General features: G+C 48.4%; 2 long non-coding RNA genes across 4 annotated transcripts in view; one reads left to right on the top strand and one right to left on the bottom strand.

Moving 5' to 3' along the window:
• LOC105299233 overlaps window positions 1-9,983 on the top strand; it is a 15,131-nt gene extending 5,148 nt beyond the window's left edge. The window contains exons 2-5 of one of the 2 annotated variants that reach the window (XR_002782940.1): window positions 2,216-2,302; window positions 3,076-3,714; window positions 3,967-4,076; window positions 8,331-9,983. This is a non-coding gene — a long non-coding RNA (uncharacterized LOC105299233). Of the gene's footprint in view, window positions 1-2,215; window positions 2,303-3,075; window positions 3,715-3,966; window positions 4,798-8,330 lie in introns of those variants that run through there. The other variant, XR_896511.2, reaches the window with a different exon arrangement.
• LOC111746111 lies at window positions 1,600-3,065 on the bottom strand. 2 transcript variants are annotated; one of them, XR_002782941.1, is made up of 2 exons: window positions 2,770-3,065; window positions 1,600-2,071 (listed from the first exon to the last, which is right to left on the bottom strand). It is a non-coding gene; the product is annotated as an uncharacterized LOC111746111 (long non-coding RNA). The 2 variants fall into 2 exon arrangements; XR_002782942.1 differs by lacking the exon at window positions 2,770-3,065 and adding an exon at window positions 2,556-2,705.
• Window positions 9,984-19,678: the final 9,695 nt, after the last annotated feature.

Below are 19,678 nucleotides of genomic sequence, written 5' to 3'. Positions count from 1 at the left end.
CACCTGAGTACCTCCACTACACATTCCCAAGTACTTTTTTCCCTGCCTACTAGCCCACGACTCAAGTCCCTGGGGATATGGAATTAGCAGAACTTTCTGTCCCCTTCTCCCTCCCTGCCCAGTAAGAGAAGAAGCTGTTTCCAGCATGGCCCCTTACTCACCATGTGTCACTTCCTTACTCTCTGACCCCAGCATCCCCCCTAAGAGGCACAGAATGCTGCTAAGCCCACTCACTCATCTCTTAAGTCTGGGGAGGGAAATCACCTTTGGAAAGGCCTGCAGGGAATCTCCCAAGGGGTCAATAAGAAGATTCCAGCAGAAGAGGTTTGCCAGGACGTGTGCACCATAAGTGGGGATGGCAGTCTGCTGGACACCTAGGGCAACCTAATTGCTTTCCCATGTCTTGTTGGAATAATGCTGGCAGCCAGAAAGCTACCAGAACTTGAACTAATTTGGTAAATAAGGACCAAAAGCAAGGACCACATTTCTGCTCCCTTTGCCGAGACCCAGACTCCTGACAGGATTCCAGGGATTTTTCTTCCTTGGAAGTGACTGGACCTCCAGCCCTGAATTCCTCTCCCTAGGAGAGCTTGTTCCCCTGCTCAGAACAAATAACACATTTCCTGGTTAATCAGTGGGCAGAACAGCTGAAGAAAGGTTGATTGGGCCTCAGCCTTCCAGATGGAAGCAGCTCTGGGGCTGGGGTGTCCTGGTCCAGATGCCAGGCAGCTGGGACCCCTGCACTGTGCAGCTCCAGCCTCCAGTTTGGAAGGTTGAGGCTGCATGAAGAGGCCTTGACTCCCTCCTGCATGAGGCCTTCAAGAGGCTGCCCAGACCGGTCTACCTCAGACACGGCATCCTGGCAACCCCCCTAGAACTCACAGCCGCCCTGCCCTGGACCGCCTGTGCCGTCTCCTCCCAAAATGTGAATGTTTCTGTCTTCCACGAACTGAGCTCAGTTCTGAGCTACACTTGGCTTCTATTTTCTCATCTGAAAATGGAGATAATGATGCTCTTCTTGCCACCCCCACCTTATCTATCCTGCTTACTCCACTTTTCCAGCTGATATTTCTTGAGCGCTTAGAATGTACCAGGCCCTGCGCTAAGTGTTTTACAGACATTGTCTCATTTAGTCCCCACAGTAATCTTAGAAAGAAAGTGTTATTATTTCACCATGTAGCAGATGAAGAAATGAAGGCTCAGAGAGGTAAAATGACTTGCCCACAGTCACGAGGCTAGTAAGTGGCTCCACTAGGATTCCCTCCCAGTTTGTCTGGTTCCAGACACTAACCCAGTGCCAGCTTCCAGAGTAGCATTTCCCAGAGACACTACAGTTCTCTGGGAAATGGAAACATTCACAGCTGTTTGTGGTTGGCGGCAAGGGGGCGGGGGGCGCGGGGCCACATGGAATTGCTGTCACAAGCTAGCCCCCTCCAATCACACCCCACCCTCCTCAGGCCTATTCACAGCTAGAGGTCCACTTTGGGTCAAGGGCAGACAAAGTCATCATGGTGAGTTTCAGTGAATCTGATTCCCATTCATCAAGGAGAAGGAAGGAAATCAAGTTTGCCCTGCATCAAAACACATTCAATTGCTGAGTAAGGTTCATCCCAACCTTCAGCTTTTCTCTTTGGAAAAGAGACATGACACAAATAGAGCATCTGTGTGGCCCTGTGTCGTAGACATAGTAACTCCCATTTTACAAACCCAGAAGGGTGAAGTCTCTTGCTCAAGGTCGTACAGCTAGGAGTCGAGCCAAGATTCAACTAAAAAGTCTGAACGGCTCCAAAGTCTGTGCTGTTTCCACTACAGCACACTGCGTTCGCTCCAGGATGTCCTGCAATGATGTGAAATGGGCAGCTCTTCAAGATAACTGATTTCACTCCGTTTCCCTTCATTTGCAGTCTTTGATACAACGGTGGGCTGGTCTGAAAGCTCTGTGCATTTAGCTAAAGTTCCAACAACATTTCCTACGTACCTGCGTAAATTCCTTCAGCCTCTGGCTGGAGCGGAATCTTCTCAAACTCCTAGGACTGAAGCATAACTTCTCCCCAAGCAGAGTCTTGAAGACCTGAGCAGGAAAAACAACATGAACAGTCTGGAAGGCCTCCTTCTTTTAATTCTTCCCAGTAAGACCACAGGGGCTTCAAGTGCCCTAGCGAGGAGAAGCTGTATTTGGATGGAGAGAGAATCACACACTGTATTATTCTTTCAGAATCTCCAGGGAGAAAGCCCTGTGGGCCAAAGGACTGTGCAGACCTGTCCCCAGTCTGGAATGGCCATGCAGGAATTTGAGGACAAGGTAAGCAGGAAACAACTTCCCATGGCTGTCACTGGGGTCTCCCAGCCTGTCCCCACCTTGTCTTCTTGCTGGGACACAGTGACATCCCTCATAGCCCAAAGAATAGAGGTTGTAGGGACAGAAACAGGAGCCGCAATGGCTGCTGTAGGGTCTTTACGAGATTAAGCTCTTTTAAAGAGGCCTGGAAGTAACCGCCTGCTCACTGTTCATCATCAAGTCAAAGAAAGGAGATGACACCTTCTGCCATCATTACCTGACTTCCCTTTCCGCCTACATCATACATTGAGAATGAGGACACACGATGAGGTTTGCCCCAATGCCTCCCACCACTCCCAAACCCTTAGGGACAGGCCCAGACCCTAAAACTCCCCAGGACAAGGCAGAGACACCAAGCCGAGGGGGCCAAGGGCGGCGGGGTTAGGGGGGGGGTAGGTGCAGCCCAGTCCCAGCCGGTCTGCATGACTCACTCCTTGTTTCCGTCCACTCCGGTCTGAGCGCCTTGGCCCAGGGGCCTCCGGGAGGTTGTAACACAGGCTGGCCTCTTGCCCATCGGGGCTCAGCAGACAAAAATTAAAGATCTCACTCCTCAGGAACTCACACAGACAGCAGAGGCATGCTCTGTGCTCTGCCTCACCAGACCAGACCTCAGGCCGGAGGAGGCTGGTGGCCAAGGGAGGAAGGAAAGGCGTCTCCGCCCCTCCCCCACCTCTGTATCCCTCATGTCCAATTGTGAAACTCTGGCCCCTGACCACTCTCTTCTCACTCCTCCTCAGGTCCTTGCCTGAAGATGGTGCTGCTACGGGCAACTCCTTAAGCTCACTCTACTCCTCCCCACCTCTGACCGAAGACAGCAGCGAAGGAAAACAGACTTATAAACAACTATCACACATTTCTCGCAGCAGAGGTCAAGGCAGTCATTCAGGACAAGGTCAGATCATGGCAGGGAGCACAGACCTTGGTTCTAGCCTGCATGTGCCCCCAGGGTCTCCCTCCTGGATTATGTCCCCTCCCCTCCCAGGACTTTAGTTTCCTCATCTATAAAAACAGAGGATTTTACTGGATGAACTCAAATTTGCTGTCAACACTAAGGTTTTGATTTGAGGGATGGACAGACACAGGGTGGGCATGGATTTAAGAACTACAGGAGGGGCCTCCCTGAAAGATCAGCCAGCCCATGCCTTCAGTTTGTAGTTGAGGAAACTGAGGCCCAAAAGGCTTGTCAAAGGTCACGTGACTGGTTATTGTCAGCACCAGCACTTGAACTGGGGTCTCTTGACTCCCAGACCTCTCAACTCTTCCTCCTTCAACTCCCCCAAGAAGCTGGGAGCTATTCGGCCTTCTAGGCCAGGGAGGCCACAAGTGGTTGTGCATGTCGACAGCGGAGCCTCATCTCTGGGATCATCTCTGACAGGGTAGGTGTGAGCACCAAAGCCTCTGGTGGAGAAGGATGGGGTTAGGGGCCGGCGGGGCAGGGCGGTGCGGGGTGTGTATTAGAGATAAGCTGTCAACATCTCCTCTCTTCCAATTGGCAAGAAGAAACAAAGAAGGGTCCATGGTGATTGAGGGGAAACAGCCCCGTTTCTGATGGAGCCATTGCTCCATGGAGGACTGATGTCTCTCTGTCTGTTTCTCTCCCTCTCTTTCTCTTTCTCCCTCTCTCACAGGCACAGATACACACACACCAGATGCAGACACACGTACACTGTGCCCCCTCATAACTGCTGAAATGTGCCACCCACAGCCTCGGTCTCAAGATATGTATCAATATTTTCAGGTGCACTATTGGGTGGGGCCTGGAATTCCTTTTGCTGCCTGAGATTCCTCTAAGCATCTGCCTTCTGTCTAATACTCAGCCTGTGTGGTTGGGAGCATGATGCCCTCCATCCCACAAACACCTGAGCACCTAGTATGTGCCAAGCACTGAAGATAGGTAGGACGTACTCTCTGCCTGTGTGATGGTAAATGCTTCAACAGGGGATTTAACCCAGTCTTTCGGGGTCACTGAAGAACTGCCAACCATGCAGGGTGGAGTTTAGCTAGGGAGCATCTCTGAGAGAGTCCTGACATTGACTTGAATATTGAAGGTTAAGGGAGAGTTCGCCGTGTAGCGGAGGGGAACATACCAAGGAGAGGCACTGCATAATGCAAAGGCGTGGATGTACAACAAAGCTGGGGCTATTGGGGGAATTACAAGCAGTTTATCTAGCTGGAGTTCAGATAAGAATGGGGGCTATGTAAGGGAATAAGGCTGGAAGGGTAGGTTAGGGTCAATTTATGGAGGGCTTAGCTCTAGGCAGCTCCTTTTATGAGAAAGATGGACCTCTTAGCCACATCCACACCACCAGCTAGCCTGGGAAGGAACAGATTATTTGTCTGGAATTCTGAAACTGGTATCCTCTGGCCAATAGCAAGGGATCATTTGTGTGGGGAGGAAGCCGCACGCTCTTAATCTCCATCAATCCATCCAAAACCACTCCAAATAAACACCAAGCAGCATAAAGCCAGTGTGTTTGCCTTACTTAAAAGCAATCCCCCAGCCCTTCCAACCTGTCTGTCTCCTCCACATGGTTCCTTTTTTATAGAAGCTGTGGAGCTGCTGAAGTGATAGGTTTGGTCTGGCCTCTCAGGCACTGCTGCCATGACCCACCAACCTGACTGTCCCTTCTTTCCCAACCCACCTGCTCTGGGCTCAAGTTCCTCGGGTGACTCAGTCCCCAAGTGAGGCTTCTGTCCCCAGTCTCACTCACACTTGGCCTCAGGTTCCTCTCCAATCTTACAAGCACATGTTGAAGTTACATCATGTCTAAGTGTCATAATATACATATCCAAGCCCACCCACTCTACAGCCTCCCTCACAGCTTGGCCCATAGATAAATAAGCCATACGTGTTTGACAGCCAACAGATAGCGGGGGAGTGGCCAGTGCATTTTAGCTATCATTTATTGAGCACCTCTTTCAGGCATCAGTGTTGCCAAGAAGAATAAGACTTAGTCTCTATCCTCAAGGAATGTCCAATGTGGTAGGAAAGGCAGCAACACTTAGCATGGTTAAATGCTGTGATCGAGATAAATTCACGGTGCAATGTGAACGCAACGGACAGAGCACTCCAGGATGGGAATATGGGACAGTTAGTCACGGAAGATTCTGGAGAGATGCTATCTGTGTGGAGTCTAGAAAGCACGGCAAGTCTCGGCCCAGAGAGATGGAACAAGTGGTGAGGAGAGTATAGCATGATACGAGCCAGTCTACAAAATAAAACACACTGGGGTCTACCCGATTCCTTGCACTGGGGTGCCTGATCAGAGAAATTTGCCAGATTGAGTGATAGATCAAATTCCAATGATATTGATGCAGATAGGTTGGGAAAATGTGGAGCCTACTGTAATACTGTTAGATATATGTACAGATGTTTAAACAACTATTCCCCACACTGAAGAATAGATGGAGGTCATCGAGATCTATAGTAGCACATGAGACAGGGTTGGGACCCATACAAGACTTCTCACAATTTGGATGAAGTCAGAAAAAGCATTTTTATCAAATTTTCACATGACATAGAACTGGAGGAATAAATGATAAAACTGGATGATAGAAGCAAGATATAAGATGATCTATATAAGTTGAGATTTAATAAAGATAAGTGAAAAAGTCTTGCATCTTGGTCCAAAAAGAACAATAAAGGATACTTGCTTTGATAGCAGTTCATGTGAAATGACCTTATTTGGGTAAGGCAGGGGAAGTGCAGAGACTATTGAAAAAGGAGATCCTAGCTAATCACTAGTCTGAAATAAACTAGAAACGTAAACTTCTAAAAGGTCTGGTGCCATTTTGGATAGAATCCAGGGCTCAGAATAGGGGGGTGGAGGCAGGGAAGTGGGGGTGGGTAACAGTGTACTTCAAGCTGTTAAGACACAATGGCAGTTTTGTGCTTGATTCTGTTGCCATGTTTTAAATGGCTTATTACAATCTTGAAGGAAACCTGGGTGGAGATTAATACAACCCAAGAATAGCTGAGATACTGGAGAAGAGGAATCTTGGTGGAGGAGAGTCTGGCAGTTTTAACTGTTTATTGGATAAAAAAGGGGTTCAGTTGTTCTGTGTTTTCATTAGTCATAGAAGGTTAACTTAGTGAGAAACAACTTCAGAATGGTAAGTTTATGTTTGTTCACATCAAGCAAGGCTCTGATCCACATTGTCATGCAAGGCCCAAGGATCCTTCCATCATGGAGCTCCAAGATTCTTCCACCTTCTCATTCAGCCAGTAGATGGAGAGAGAGGAGGAAAAATGTGGAAGATTGCACAGATGTTTTTAAAGTTAATGTCTGGAAGAAGCAAACAATGCTCTGTCCGCATTCTTTTGACCAGAACTCAGTCAATGGCCATATCTTACAACAAGGCAGGCTAGAAGATGTCATCTGTGTGCCTAGGAGAAAAAGGCTGCGGGTGTGGGCTTTAGTGTTGTAGACTTAAAACAGACTGCCTTAAGATTGAGAAGTGTTAAGGGTTTATTATACCCACACAGACACTTGCACACAAATACCACAGACGTAGTAGCATAATTCATAAAAATCAAAGGCTAAATGTCCATCGACTGGTGAATAGAGCAATAAAATCTGGCATATCTATACAATGAAATACAATTCAGCAATAAAAGGAGTGAACTACAAATACACACTACCACATGAATGAAGGTCAACAACATTATACACAGTAAAAGTAGCCAATCACAACAGCACTTATCGTATGATTCCACTTATATGAAATATCCAAAAAAGGAAAGCTATAGACATAAAATGTAGATTCAAGGGATAGGGGTGGGAGTGGGGTGGGGGCAGAGTGAACAGTAAGTGGGCACAAGAGATCTTACTGGGATGAGAAAATGTTACGGTGATGGTTGCACAACTTGGTAAATTTATCGAAAAATAAATGAATTCTACATTTGAAAGTAGTGAATCGTATGATATACAAAATATCTCTCAATAATTTTTTTAAGAGTTAAGGGTTTAGTACTTTGAGGTTGGGGAAAGGAGAATCTCACAGATGAGATAATGAAGGGATATCGAAGTGGAAGGAGGAAATAGCACAGAATCCAAGGAAAAATTAGATGTAAGGAAGGAAAGCATGGCCAACTCTAGTCACTGAAGTGTCACGTAAAATGGAAAGTTAATGGTATCGTCTCTGCCACAGTAGAGTTCTCAGCATTGTTCCAGATCTTGGGTCAGGAACAAGAAAAAATATGGGAACACAGATTTTCATGTACAGTAAACGCAACGTTTGGAGTTGTCCAACAGCAAGACAGATTCCATTTCTGGTTAATGAGCCCTCTGATAGTGGAAGTGTCCAAACAGCAGCTAGATGGGCATTGTAGAAAAGATTCCTACATGGGAGGAAGACCTCTAAGGAATGTCTGAGTCTGTGACAAGCTCAGGCTTCCCCCTTACCTCTCCTTGCCCAAGGTCTCCTCTCCACTCTTGGCCTTGGGCTCCTCATCTCAGACATCGAGAGTTGACCTTTGGGAAGGCAAAGTGGCTCTGACTCCCGAAACCCCAGGCACCTCACTGCTGGTGTCCAGGAGTCCTTCGGTCACTGAGGGCTCCCCTGATGCATGAGCTAGCTCAGGGGTCAGCAGTCACACAACAGCAGGTGTCACCGCAGAGAACTGGGTGATCCTGGGAGACCAAGGGCAAATAGGCTGAAGGGCCAGAGAGAGGGTATGAGAGGACCAGTACTCACTTTAAAACATATACCTAAAGTTCAGTCCCACCACTACCTTTGTGTCTCTGCCTCACACTTGTCCCACATCCCCCAAAAATAAGACATGTGAAGGAGAGGATGCAAGATAAAGTTCATGATAACCATGTGGAGGGTTCCCGAGATAGGTAAAAGAGGAGGAGATGAAACACAAATGTATCTGCACATCTCCTGAGGGGCAAAGGGAGTTGGGCGCCCATGATGTGAGTGGGTTTGAGAAGCATTTAATGCAATTTTCTTAATTGGGGCTTTGTTTGTTTGTTTGTTTGTTTGACAGCCTGTCTCAGTCACCCGCCAGGAATGGCCATGATGGTGCGAAAATAAAAACCAACATCTAGAAGTCGGAAGAGTCTTGTTTTCGAGGACTTGGAAAGCTGCGTGGAGCTTCTGCATAGCCTGAGTTGCCAATGGCCATGACTGTAGCTGCTGGCATTGCTCCAGCATGAACTCTGATTCCATGGCAAAGAAGGAGGAATCCTTAACAGCCTCTGGAGTAGACCTGAAGAGCTATAGTGCTGCCTGGTCACCAAAACAAACACTCAAGAGGTGATTCACTTGTCCAGCAAACATTCGTTGGCCGTCTTCTGTGCACCAGCTCCCCGCAGAGCTTGCAGTCATTCATTCTGCAGTATGAGGGCAGCTGCTCCAAAGTTCCAAGGAATATACCAATATTTGGAAGCAAATAAGTTACGTGCATGCTTCTGAACCTGCCTTGTGAAATTAAACCCAACAGTCTTTCTTATCTCTGGACAAGAACCATAGCTGGAGGGGTGAGGAGGAGGAAAGACAAGATAGCGACAGTTTGCGGTTCTCATTGTATAAATGATAATACTGATAGCAGTTTTGCTGCATGTCCAGCCAGAAGGTCATCCTGTGTGACAATTAATCAGAACTACCATTTTTAATACAATATCTTGTGGCACGAGGAATCAGAACTCCCACTCCCAGCAGGAGGGAAGAATAAGAAAGAGTATAATGGTGGATAGTGCAAAGGTGAGGCCACAGCAGAATCTCAGAGTCAAAGAAACCTCAGGGGGCATCTAACTCCAAACCATCCACCGCCCATCTATTCCCCCAACAACCATCCAACGTTACTCCCGCAGATTCCAATAAATAGTGTTCCAGGTTACGGCTTCCCTGGTCCCTCCTTCTGCATCCTTGGCCCTGAAGGAGTGTCAGGTCCCAGCAAGCTCACAAATGATCGTGACCCCAACTTCCACACCAAATGAGACCAGCAACACAAATCAGCTGGAAGCGGTGGCTTTCAGACTTTGTAACCACAGCTCACAGTAAAAAATACATCTTACAACATGACTCACGACGCAAGGGTATCCATCTGTAACTGGCACAACTTATCCTTACATGTAATGCATTCTCATGTCTATTACCTCTCTTCCATTTTTTAACAATACTGGTTGTGACTCACAGTATCATTGATTTTACAGCCCACGAATGTATTTCAACACTCACCTATGCCAGAGGTACAGGCTCTGCCACTGGAGTTCTGAGGTCAGATAACTCTGGGCTAAACAAGAGGGCAAGTCATGAGCAAGCAACAGAGATGCTCAATGTATATGCTCTCAGAAGAAAAGTCTTGAAACCCCTTGGCCTGGAGAAAAAGGAGATAAAGGAAGATTTCACAAGGTCTTTGTGTATATTAAGGTGTTTGCTTTGTTTGTTTGTTTAATGTAGAAGACGGTGAGTATTTATTCTCCATGCTTGCTGAGAACAGTGTGAAGTGTCATCGACTAAAACTGCGGTGGAAATTATTTTAGTTTGACATGAGATTTGTTGGTGAGTATGTGCAGAGAGAGAGAGGACAGCAAGAGATTTTACATATTAGAAAGGTTCATGTGACATTTCCTTCTGTTAAAGGCAAGGAAGAGGAAGGCAGCTGTCCTTAAAAGCTGATTAAACTCTGTGGATCTGGGATGGTTTTAATGTTTTTTTCCCCCAGAGGACAGGGGAAGGCTAGATGGCTCAAGGAGGTCCTTTTCACCTAGGAGTCACAACCTCTTCAAATTCCCCCCAAAAAATCTGCTTGCAGACTTTCACGCTGGCTCCATGTTGGCTGAGGAAGCTTGGGCTAGATCCACAGGGTCCCCATTTCCAGACCCTGTAAAGAGAGCCAGGCCAGTGGAAGCCAGAGAGGGAGAGAGAGACAGACAGAGAGAGAGAGGCAGAGACAAGAGAGACAGACAGACAGAGAGACAGAGAGACAGAGAGGCAGAGAGGCAGACAGAGAGGCAGAGAGGCAGACACAGAGAGAGAGAGACAGACAGACAGACGGACAGACAGAGACACACAGAAACAGAGACAGCCCACAGGGCAGGCAAGGGGAGGAGGGCTGTGCATTGGGTGCCAAGTGCTCTAGACTGGGTGGGAAAAAAGGGCGCTGGGGCAGGGGGCAGGAAGGGGCCCGCCCAAGCAGGGCCGTGAGCTCAGTGTTGGGCAGGAGACAGGTCTGGCTCCTGTCATACCTGCACTAATGAGCTGGAAGCGGGCAGAAACAGCCCAGCATGAGAAGGCCAGCAAAGGGAAGGCCCTCCTCATGCCAGCTGGACAGGAGAAGACAGAGCAGGGTGGGAAGAGGGCCCTTCCCCACTCCACATTCTAGATTTTCAAGCTGGAGGCTGGACCTTCCAGGAGAAGGGACTTGGGAAGTGAAGCCAGATCAGCTGGGGCCGAAATGAGACCTCCTGGGGGAAAAGGGATTAGAAAGATGCTGAGAGACAATGGCATAGGAGGAGGAGGAGCCAAGGGGCTGCAGAGGCACCATGCCAACCCTCGGGAGAGAAAAAGCCTTAAGGGGGTCGTCAGCTGTAGCCTCAGGCCCTAAGGAGAGAATCTGAACAGAAGCAAAGGCTGGATAGTCTACTGACTTAATAAGGGCAGGCAGAATGAATGAGTCTTCCCAGCCCCGCCAGGGCAGCAGAAATGGCCACAAGTATTTACAGACTATAAACACCAAGAGGAGCTGCGTTTGTCTGGGTCTGCAGGAACCTGGCTAGGCCTGGCAGGAGCGGAACAGGGCCGAGAGGGAGGCCTGAGCCCGGCGTTCTCTGCAGTGGACTGTCCTGAGGTCCTGGAGGCAGGGTCACTTTGAGAGCCCCCAGGGCCAGCTCTAAAAGCTCCACGAGAGCCAGGAGCTGGATACAGCCCCAGACAGGTCACTGCCACAGAGATCCCAGGTCCTGGCATTTCTGTTTTGATCTGGGGTGTGGCGCTAGAAGTGTGAGGGGGCCAAATCTGCCTCCCAGCTCCAAGGTGCAGCCAGGGAAGCTGGACAAATATTCATGGAACATCTGCATTAACCTTTTATGTGGAGCGTCTTAAGATCCCTCCCAGCGGCTTCCACAGGGATGCTCACCTCCACTCCATTTCTGACATGGAAACTTTCTACCAGAAGCTGAAGCCAAAGCCTGTGGGTCCAGTTTGAGTTTTTCTGTGCTCAGCACTGGTTGCAGGTTAGAACGACCAGGGACAAATCATCTCCCATCTTGGGGCCCTAGTTTATCCACCTGCATCATGAATAGACTGAGCTTGCTGTGTATGCTGTGATTTTCCTTGGTTACAGCCTTTCTCTCAGTCTTTGACTGCTACGGGCACAGCCCAAGCCAAAGACAGACCCAGGAGGCAGGGGTGTCACCCTCTAGCTTGTGACTAAGGTGGTCTTTGTTGTTTTGTCTGCCTGGCATCCCTCCTCTCTCTTATTCTGGTAATAGCATCCTTTTTCCTTTAGCGAACTATTCTTCCATTTTTTAGATCATTCTGTTGGGGCAGCCAATTACAATACCTGCCATGGGGCACATGGCCCAAACTGGCCAATCAGATTCTCTCCCATGATTTCACCCTGAAGCAGAGATACACAGTTATAACTGAACCATCCAATGGCAGCTCCCCAAAAAAGACCTACTCCAAGGAGTTCCTGGGGCTGAGAGCCCCATTGCTGCCTACATTCCTGACCTTCTTGATATCTATCTGTTCAGTTCTTATTTCTATTCTGTTTGCTCCTAAAACTTTTTCTGGTAATCCCACTCTTTTTTTCATATACGAATCAGTCAGAGTCCTTGTTGTTGCTTGCAACCAAAGAACCCTAACTTATATACAAAGCGAGAGAGAGGGGCCAGGTAGGTTGGAAGCTGAACCCCTCCTCTCTGCCGCCCTCACTCTTTTGTGGTCCGGGGGTGGTAGCTTCGCCTCTCCAACACACGCAGCTCATGTAGGGGATATAAGTGTGCTCAACCACAAGCACACTTTATCCAGATACAAATGGCTCAAGACCTGTCACACTGTAGGTGCTCAGTTGTACTGAATCAAGATCTGACCGTTTGAAGCAGGTAATTCCAGTGGGGACACAACTTAATGAGTGTCAGGGAATAATACGTGGAGGGCAGATATAAACAGCTACTGAACAGACCAGCGTGGGGACAAGGCAATTCCCAATGTATGCAAGTGATGAGTTCTGGAGAGAAGTGGTCAGGGCTCATTCCAGAGTGTTTTGGGGAAAGCCCACTCTCGAAAGTTTCTCTTCCACCTCTTCACGAATATTCCTCATTCCCAAAACCAGAGGCAAAGGCACTCATTCACTACTTAGACATGGGGCTGGAAATGCATCTAACGGAAAGAGAGTGAGACAGTGCTTTCATTCACTCTGAAGTGTAAAGGTGTTGACCCTTACCCATGAGCAGGTCAAAAAGGTCGAGGGCAGAAAGATTTTCAGAGTGTAAAAAATGAAAATGGGTCTGCGGGTGAACGAGAGAAAAAGCAAGGGCTGGAAAAGAAGGCGAGGTACAAATGTGTGGGATACGCATCAGCTTTGGCTGCCAGGTTTAGAAGCTGACCTCTGCAAACGTAAGTGGGCAAAAAGAAGTTATTAGACATATACAGGGTACTGAAGGAGGTGTCCAACAACCAGGCCTGGGAAGCCAGGGGTCCAGGCAGCTCTGGGAGTCTGGGTGGAAGGAACGCATGGGTTGGCTGGCTTTGGATGATTTCAAGCCGGCCGCCTTCCGCGGTCAGCAGCAACTCCACCCCAGATTCACATTCTCCACAAGAGATTCTGACGGAAGTCCCTGGGGTCCTCTGCCCACCCTTTGGGGGATGGAGGGATGGGAGGGGCCCCCACAGCTGACAGCCCCAGCAGCAATGCCTGGAATAGGTGAGGTGGGGTTCCCCAAAGGAAAACTGAGTGTCTGTTGAAAGAGGAAGGGAAAGGAGTGCTGGTCATGCGCACACAGCAGATGTTCACTACACGTGGCATTCAGTTTAGAGAGGAGGGACGTGAGCAGGGTGGGGTACGGGAATTTCCAGGACACTCCAGAATCTGCCATGGGGGCCAAGGCTCTTGCTCCAGCCCTGGATTTCATCTCCCTTTTCCTCTATAAAAGCAAGCTCAGGGAAAGACGGCTGCTGTTCTGTTCTTGACAGCTCGATAGAATTGTCTCCGTAGCTTCCAGTCACACTTGGCTCCTGCTAGAGTAATTACCACCCACCTGTTCTCCATGCAAAAATTCACAGCCAGTGGATGCACATCTGGCCTGCAAAATATATGCTTGGAAGTCTCCCAGGCTGCTTAAAACAGGCTGGGGACAGCATGGGGTCAGCCACCGATTCAAAGGCAAGGAAACAGCTGGCCTGAGAGCCATGGTCACTGTGGCCTGAGTGGCTGCCCACCCTTCCCCTCCAGGCAGCTTGATGGACATGTGACAAGTGCACCCTGGGATGAGCAAAACCCCTAGGACTAAATACTGGGCCCTGCTCTCTTCCTCCAGCACATGGCTGTCCTCCCAACTCCCACCTACTCCTCCAGTGGTGGGGGAGGGGCGATCGCCCTGCTTTCTTTGGGATTCCTCTATTTTTCTTCCCATTGCTGTCCACATCATTCCCTTCTGGAAGTTAAGAAAAGACCGAGGAAGGTTTTAATGGGGAAGGCCAGAAACATTTTGGTGGTGAAAATAACTACATTTAAGTTTTAAAGATGTGAACGCAGAACTGAACGGGCCTGAGAGACAGTCTCCAAGCCAGTGGTTTTCGAACTTTTTAAAAAATTAGCAAAAGCTTCATGCAGTATTTCAGCATTCAACAAATATTTATTGACTGCCTTTCATATGCCAGGCGCTGTGCTAGGGGACACAGCAGTCGCGATAAAGACCTGATTCCTACACTCACAAGCTTACAGTCTAGTGGGAGAGGCAACATTGAACAAATAATTAGGTAAGTAGATTAATCATGAGTTACAATCCTGAGGGCCATGAAAAAGATGTGGCCTAATATAGACTTGGGGGCATTGGAGAAGTCATCCCTAAAGAAGGGCCATTTGAGCTGAGATCTGACGGATGCATAAGAAATAAGCAAGGAGAAGAACGGCCCAGCCAGGAGATATCGCGAGAACAATCCCCAAGGTAGGAAAGCACTGTGTTCAAGGAAATTGTATAAGGTTGCTGTGGGGAAGCCAGGCAAGCAGGATGGCGTGAACAAACGTGAGGGATGCAGGGACCAGACCACTGGGCCTTGCAAGATAGATAGCTCAAGGACAAAAACAGGAAACTGGGGGGCTGCTCTGGCTGAGAAGGGGCCCAGCTCGACCCCCCACACCCCTCTCCACACACACATCCCTTGCTTTGTAGCCTCCGAGGCATCTGAGGAACCACAGGGCTTATCAGAACATAGCCCGGAAACCACTGTTTTCAGATGAGAAGAGTGAGACTTGACGGCCATCCATCCATTCCCACTGTCCTCTCTGTTAACTCTGGGCCCCTAACCCTGCCTCCCTGGAGAGAAAACTGGCTGGTATGATCTGGGGACAGACTTCAAGAACACTGCCCATCTTAATGTTTCAAGAAGGAGGAGGGCAGCTGCTAAAGCCAGTCCAGCATCTGGCATGGGCCCCAAGGATGAGATTTTGCCACTTGTCTCCTCTGGGCCCTAAGTTTCCCTCAACCCCCCATGCTGGGAGAGTCCCTGACCCCCTTGGCCCCTCCCCATCACTCATCCTGAGGCACAGGAAGGCTGCCTGCCAGGACAGCAGATCCCACACAGGCTCCCTCCTCAACATTCCTCTCCACCCAGGGGTCAGGGTCAAGTGTGGGGTATTTTCCCAAGCCCTGGGGAACAGCTACAGCTACTGCCCCTGACTAGAAGGGCAGCTACCAGGGAAGACAGGCTGGAGAAGAGAGCAGTCAGCTGGCTCTCAAAGCAGAGCTGCAAGGCAAAGGGGCTCAGAGAGGAGGGGCCTGAGTAGATCAGCAACTTCAGCCCTGGGAAATAGAAGCAGAAGCTGGTGATGGGAAGAGGGAGTGTATGGCAGGAGTAGGAGCTAAGGCTGGGATTTTCCTGCCCCAATCTAGCTGGTCCTCATCCAACTAACTCCTCTGGGTTAGGTGGGGTCTAGCCTCTCTGGAGACCCTCACTGGCCTGTCTGCAGCTCCTGGGACAGAAGCCAAAAGCAGCCACCAGCCTGGAGACAGCAGCTGGACTAAGACCTCCCAGCGGGGACCAGGCAGTGCAGGCATTGCAGCTGTCTTTGCAGCCCTGCAAGGGGACAAAGGCTTAGCAGGTTGGGCTGCTGGGAAGGTTCTGAGGATGTAGGAGGCTGCAGAGGCACTTGGCTCTGGGCCAGATTAGTAATAGCTTCGGAGACAAGTCTCTTGGAGCCTGGAAGGTGGTTTCATCAGCCAAGCTGGCTTGAGGCTAAATCGCACCGCAATAGCCTTCTTCCTTCTCACTTCTCCCTCCTGCCATTCATTTGGCACATTGCTCTGTGAGCAGCGGGTGCCTAGAGAGGAGCAAAGAGGCAGGTGCTAGCTGCTCCGCATTACAGCTGTGTGATCTTCAGCAAAGATCTCAACCTCTCTGAGACTCCTCCACTCCCTCTTCTGTAAAAATGGAATGAACGAGATCTAGCTTGTAAAACTATAGAAATGATTGAATGAGAAAATGAAGATAAAGTTCTTACTTAGCTCTTATTTAGTTAGCTGCAGATAAATGGGACAGGTAGGGAGCGGGGAGGAATGAAGAAGTATTTAGGGACCTTTGAATTTTCAAGAAGAAAAATTTCAAGATGAGCGAGGAGCTTCTAAAAATGTTAAACCCCATTTGCAAACTAGAGACTGGACTGGGGAGTGGGTGGCGCAGGCCGGAGGCAGGGAAAGTTATTCTGTATTAAAAAGAAAACGGAAAAAGGGAAGTCAGATCTCACAACGTCAGCCAAGAGCCCGAGGCAGACAGCGACTTCTTTGGAGGGAGGGCTGATGCTTGCTCCCTGCCCTCTGGCAGCTGCTTAGCTGCTGTTTTCCTCATCGAGCATAGCTGTAACCTGGCCCCCTCTTACACAGCTAAATACAAGGTCCAGAAACAAATGAGAGTCCCCAAGCAGACGGCATCAGCTGCTTTCACCATCACCTCCCGACTGGGTCAACAAAGTGGGGCTGAACTAACTGCAGGGAGTCAGGGCCGGGAGCACCGCCTTTGGGAGTGGAAGCCAGAACCCAGGGTCCTTGCTCACTGTGTGCCCGGCGATGCTAAACACCATGACACTATAAAATAGAAAAAGCTAGTATTTGTTGAGCAGACACTCTTTGCCAGGCTTTCTATAATGTGATTAGATTGAGGCGATCCATTTTTAGTAAGACCACAGAAGTGATGCTGTATCCTTCTCATTTCATTATGTCAGGGGTACATGATGTGGGCGTGTCTTATTACTGGTGGTGTCTTATTGCTTAGTTCTTGGTTATATGGTTAAGGTTGTGTCTGCCAGGTTTCTCCACTGTTTCTCTGCTGTACAATGACTGCTGTCGTCCCCTTTGTAGTTAATAAATGTCTTGGTGTGTAGAGACTTTTTGAGATGACACAAATATCCTGATTCTCCTCAAATTCTCTCCCACTGATTTTAGCATCTATCAGTGGTGGATCTTGCCTATGACAATTATTACTGTTATGCTGGCCCAATGGTGATTTTGCATTTCCCTCACTACCTCTATATTTATTCATTCTTTTGTAAAGGAGAACTGTGCTTTCTTCTTCCACCTCGCCCCACTTTTTAAATATTTTTTAACTTCGGTCACTACTTATTTTATTTTAAAAGTTATAATCCAATATTATAATTATTTTGGTTTTTTGTTCGAGTTGCTCCATCCACTGGGACCTCCCATAGTCAGCTCTTGTGTCCTTTCAACGTGCTCACCCTTTTCCAAGCCCTGTAAAATGACTACTGTATATTCTGGCATCACAAGATGTTCCAGTTTCATCTCGTTCAGTAAATATTTTTGAACGACTGAATGATGAAATAAAGAAAGAAGCTGCACGATTAGAAACTCAGCCCCCCTGTGATTCCCCAACTAGGAAGGTTTATTCAATTCAATTTTCACCTGGGAGGAGGAACAGGCAATATTCTGATGCCCACAGAATCTCTCACCTCCACTTTCCTATGAGGGTCAATGAAGAACAAAAGAAATAGTATATGTGGAAATTGTAGTCTGGGAAATTGATCTTCCCTGAGAGGCCAGCTCACGGACTTTTCATATCCATCAAGCAGTATTGTGTACGGTTTACGAGTACACATGGGGGAGTCAGATGCCTGGGTCTGATCCATAGTTCTGTTACTTGCTGTGTAACCTCCCTGTGCCTCAGTTTCCCCATCAATAAAATGCAGGTGATAATAGCATTTTCCATGGAACTGAGTAATGACTAAATGAGTTTAAGTTGCTTAGAACAATAATTACTAGCCAGAAATCTGGCATATCCAGAAATCAACTAAGCTTGCTGAATTCGTCCAGCAATTATTTATTGAGCATTGTGGCGTGCACTGTTGTGAGTCTTGGGGTTCCATCACTGAACAAAAGAGATGAAGTCACTGCTCTTATAGATCTTACCTTCTCCTGGAATAAAAATAGCCCAACCCTAAAAAGACTGCAATACTTTTTAGGATCGTAGTGAGGGAATGGGAACAGCTGTGATGTTGCCGTTTATCAGAACCATTCGCCCTTTCATTTTACCTTTGGGGAACCATCCAGTGATATCACGGGATTCAGGTCTTAGCCATTCGATGCATTGTATCATCCTATCCACAGTGATTGCTTCAGGCAAGGACCCAGGACCCAGTCAGCACTAGCGAGACTTTTGTGCTGGGGCTCCTATTGGTCAGAACCTGTGAGCTAAGAGCGGAGGCAATGAAAGGCATGACCTAAGAATAAGCCACCACCACTGAGAGCAGAGTCAAGAGTGGAGGGGAAACAGAGTCCTGATGGCATTGTTCAAGCCCCTCAGTCAAGAATGGGCCTGAAGTCTGTCTGATTCTGGACTTTTTGGTTACGCAGGCCAATACATTCCCTTTTACTACTCATTACTGAAAGAGTCTTGGGCTTACTTCAGTCCCTCAGAAAGCTGACATCTGAGCCAGAAGCTGGACGCCGTTCTGAGCCCCTGCTCTCGTTTGGAGCACTTCTTAGTTTCCTGCCTAGTCTCCAAGTGTAAACCATCACACACACATATGTCACCATTCCATCCCACTTCCCACCTCTGGCCCACCCGCCCCTGCTTCCTTTCTGAGGAGAACCCTCCCCAAAGACAGTAATCAACCTCCCCTCCCCCATTCTCCAGAGCTGGAACCTCTCCCTCCTGCTCACCTTATCCCCACCCCCCAAACCCTTCTGCCCAAGCCTCTCCTTCCAAGGCACGCTTGGCTGAACTCCCAGCCCTCAGTCTTGACTTTCGTGGCCCTGCTTCCTCCTCTCCTGCAGGACTGAGGGGCGCTGCCCAGTCCCTGATGGCCAGCAGAAACGAGCCACCCCCACAGTCCTAAGTCACACTGAGACTCACATCCTAGATGCTTCCTAATGTCCTGGACTTGAGGTCTTCCTGTAACTTCAGGCCTGGGCAACTTCAGGGCTGAGTCAAGGATGTTCGAGCTTTCTTACCTCTATGTCTTGGTAGAAGATGTGTCCTAAGGGCAGACCAGGGGAACCCAAACTTCCACTTCCTTTGAGAAGATTTCCATTTCCCTTCTCCAAATCCTAGGGAATTTACGGTCTAAACCATTCCATCATAAACTGACCAATAACATTTCTTGCGTTGTCCTCTAACTTTCACTCAGTATAAGACTTGCCTCTTTGACTGGTGTCTTAGCTCTGGCTGCCATAACAAAATACCACAGACCAGGTGGCTTAAACAATGGAAATTTATTACTCACAGTCTGGAGACTGAGAAGTCCAAGGTCAAGAGGCCAGCAGATTCAGTGTCTGGTGAGAGCCCTCTTTCTGGTTTGCAGATGGCTGACTTCTTGCTGTGTCCTCACATGGCAGAGAGAGAAAGAACTCTGGTTTCCTCTTCTTATAAGGACACTAATATCGTCATGGGACTTTCCCCTTCATGACCTCATCTATACCTAATAAACTCGCAAACCTCACCCCCAAATACCACCACACTGGGGGTTAGGGCTTCAATGTATGAAATTTGGGGGGACAAAAACATTCAGTTCATAGCAACTGGACTGTAAGCCTACCAGTATTCAATAAATAGTGAATAAAAAAATCAGTGGTTGAATAAATGTATTATTGAATAAATGGTGAATGAGTGAGTGAATGAATAAATAAAGGGAATAATGAAGAGAGGCAGAAATAGGACTCG

Source organism: Pteropus vampyrus, unplaced genomic scaffold, assembly GCF_000151845.1.
Source record: "Pteropus vampyrus isolate Shadow unplaced genomic scaffold, Pvam_2.0 Scaffold177, whole genome shotgun sequence".
NCBI classification, from domain to species: domain Eukaryota; kingdom Metazoa; phylum Chordata; class Mammalia; order Chiroptera; family Pteropodidae; genus Pteropus; species Pteropus vampyrus.
Note: the sequence above shows the minus strand (reverse complement) of the source record. Positions and strands in the feature narration are given on the sequence as shown.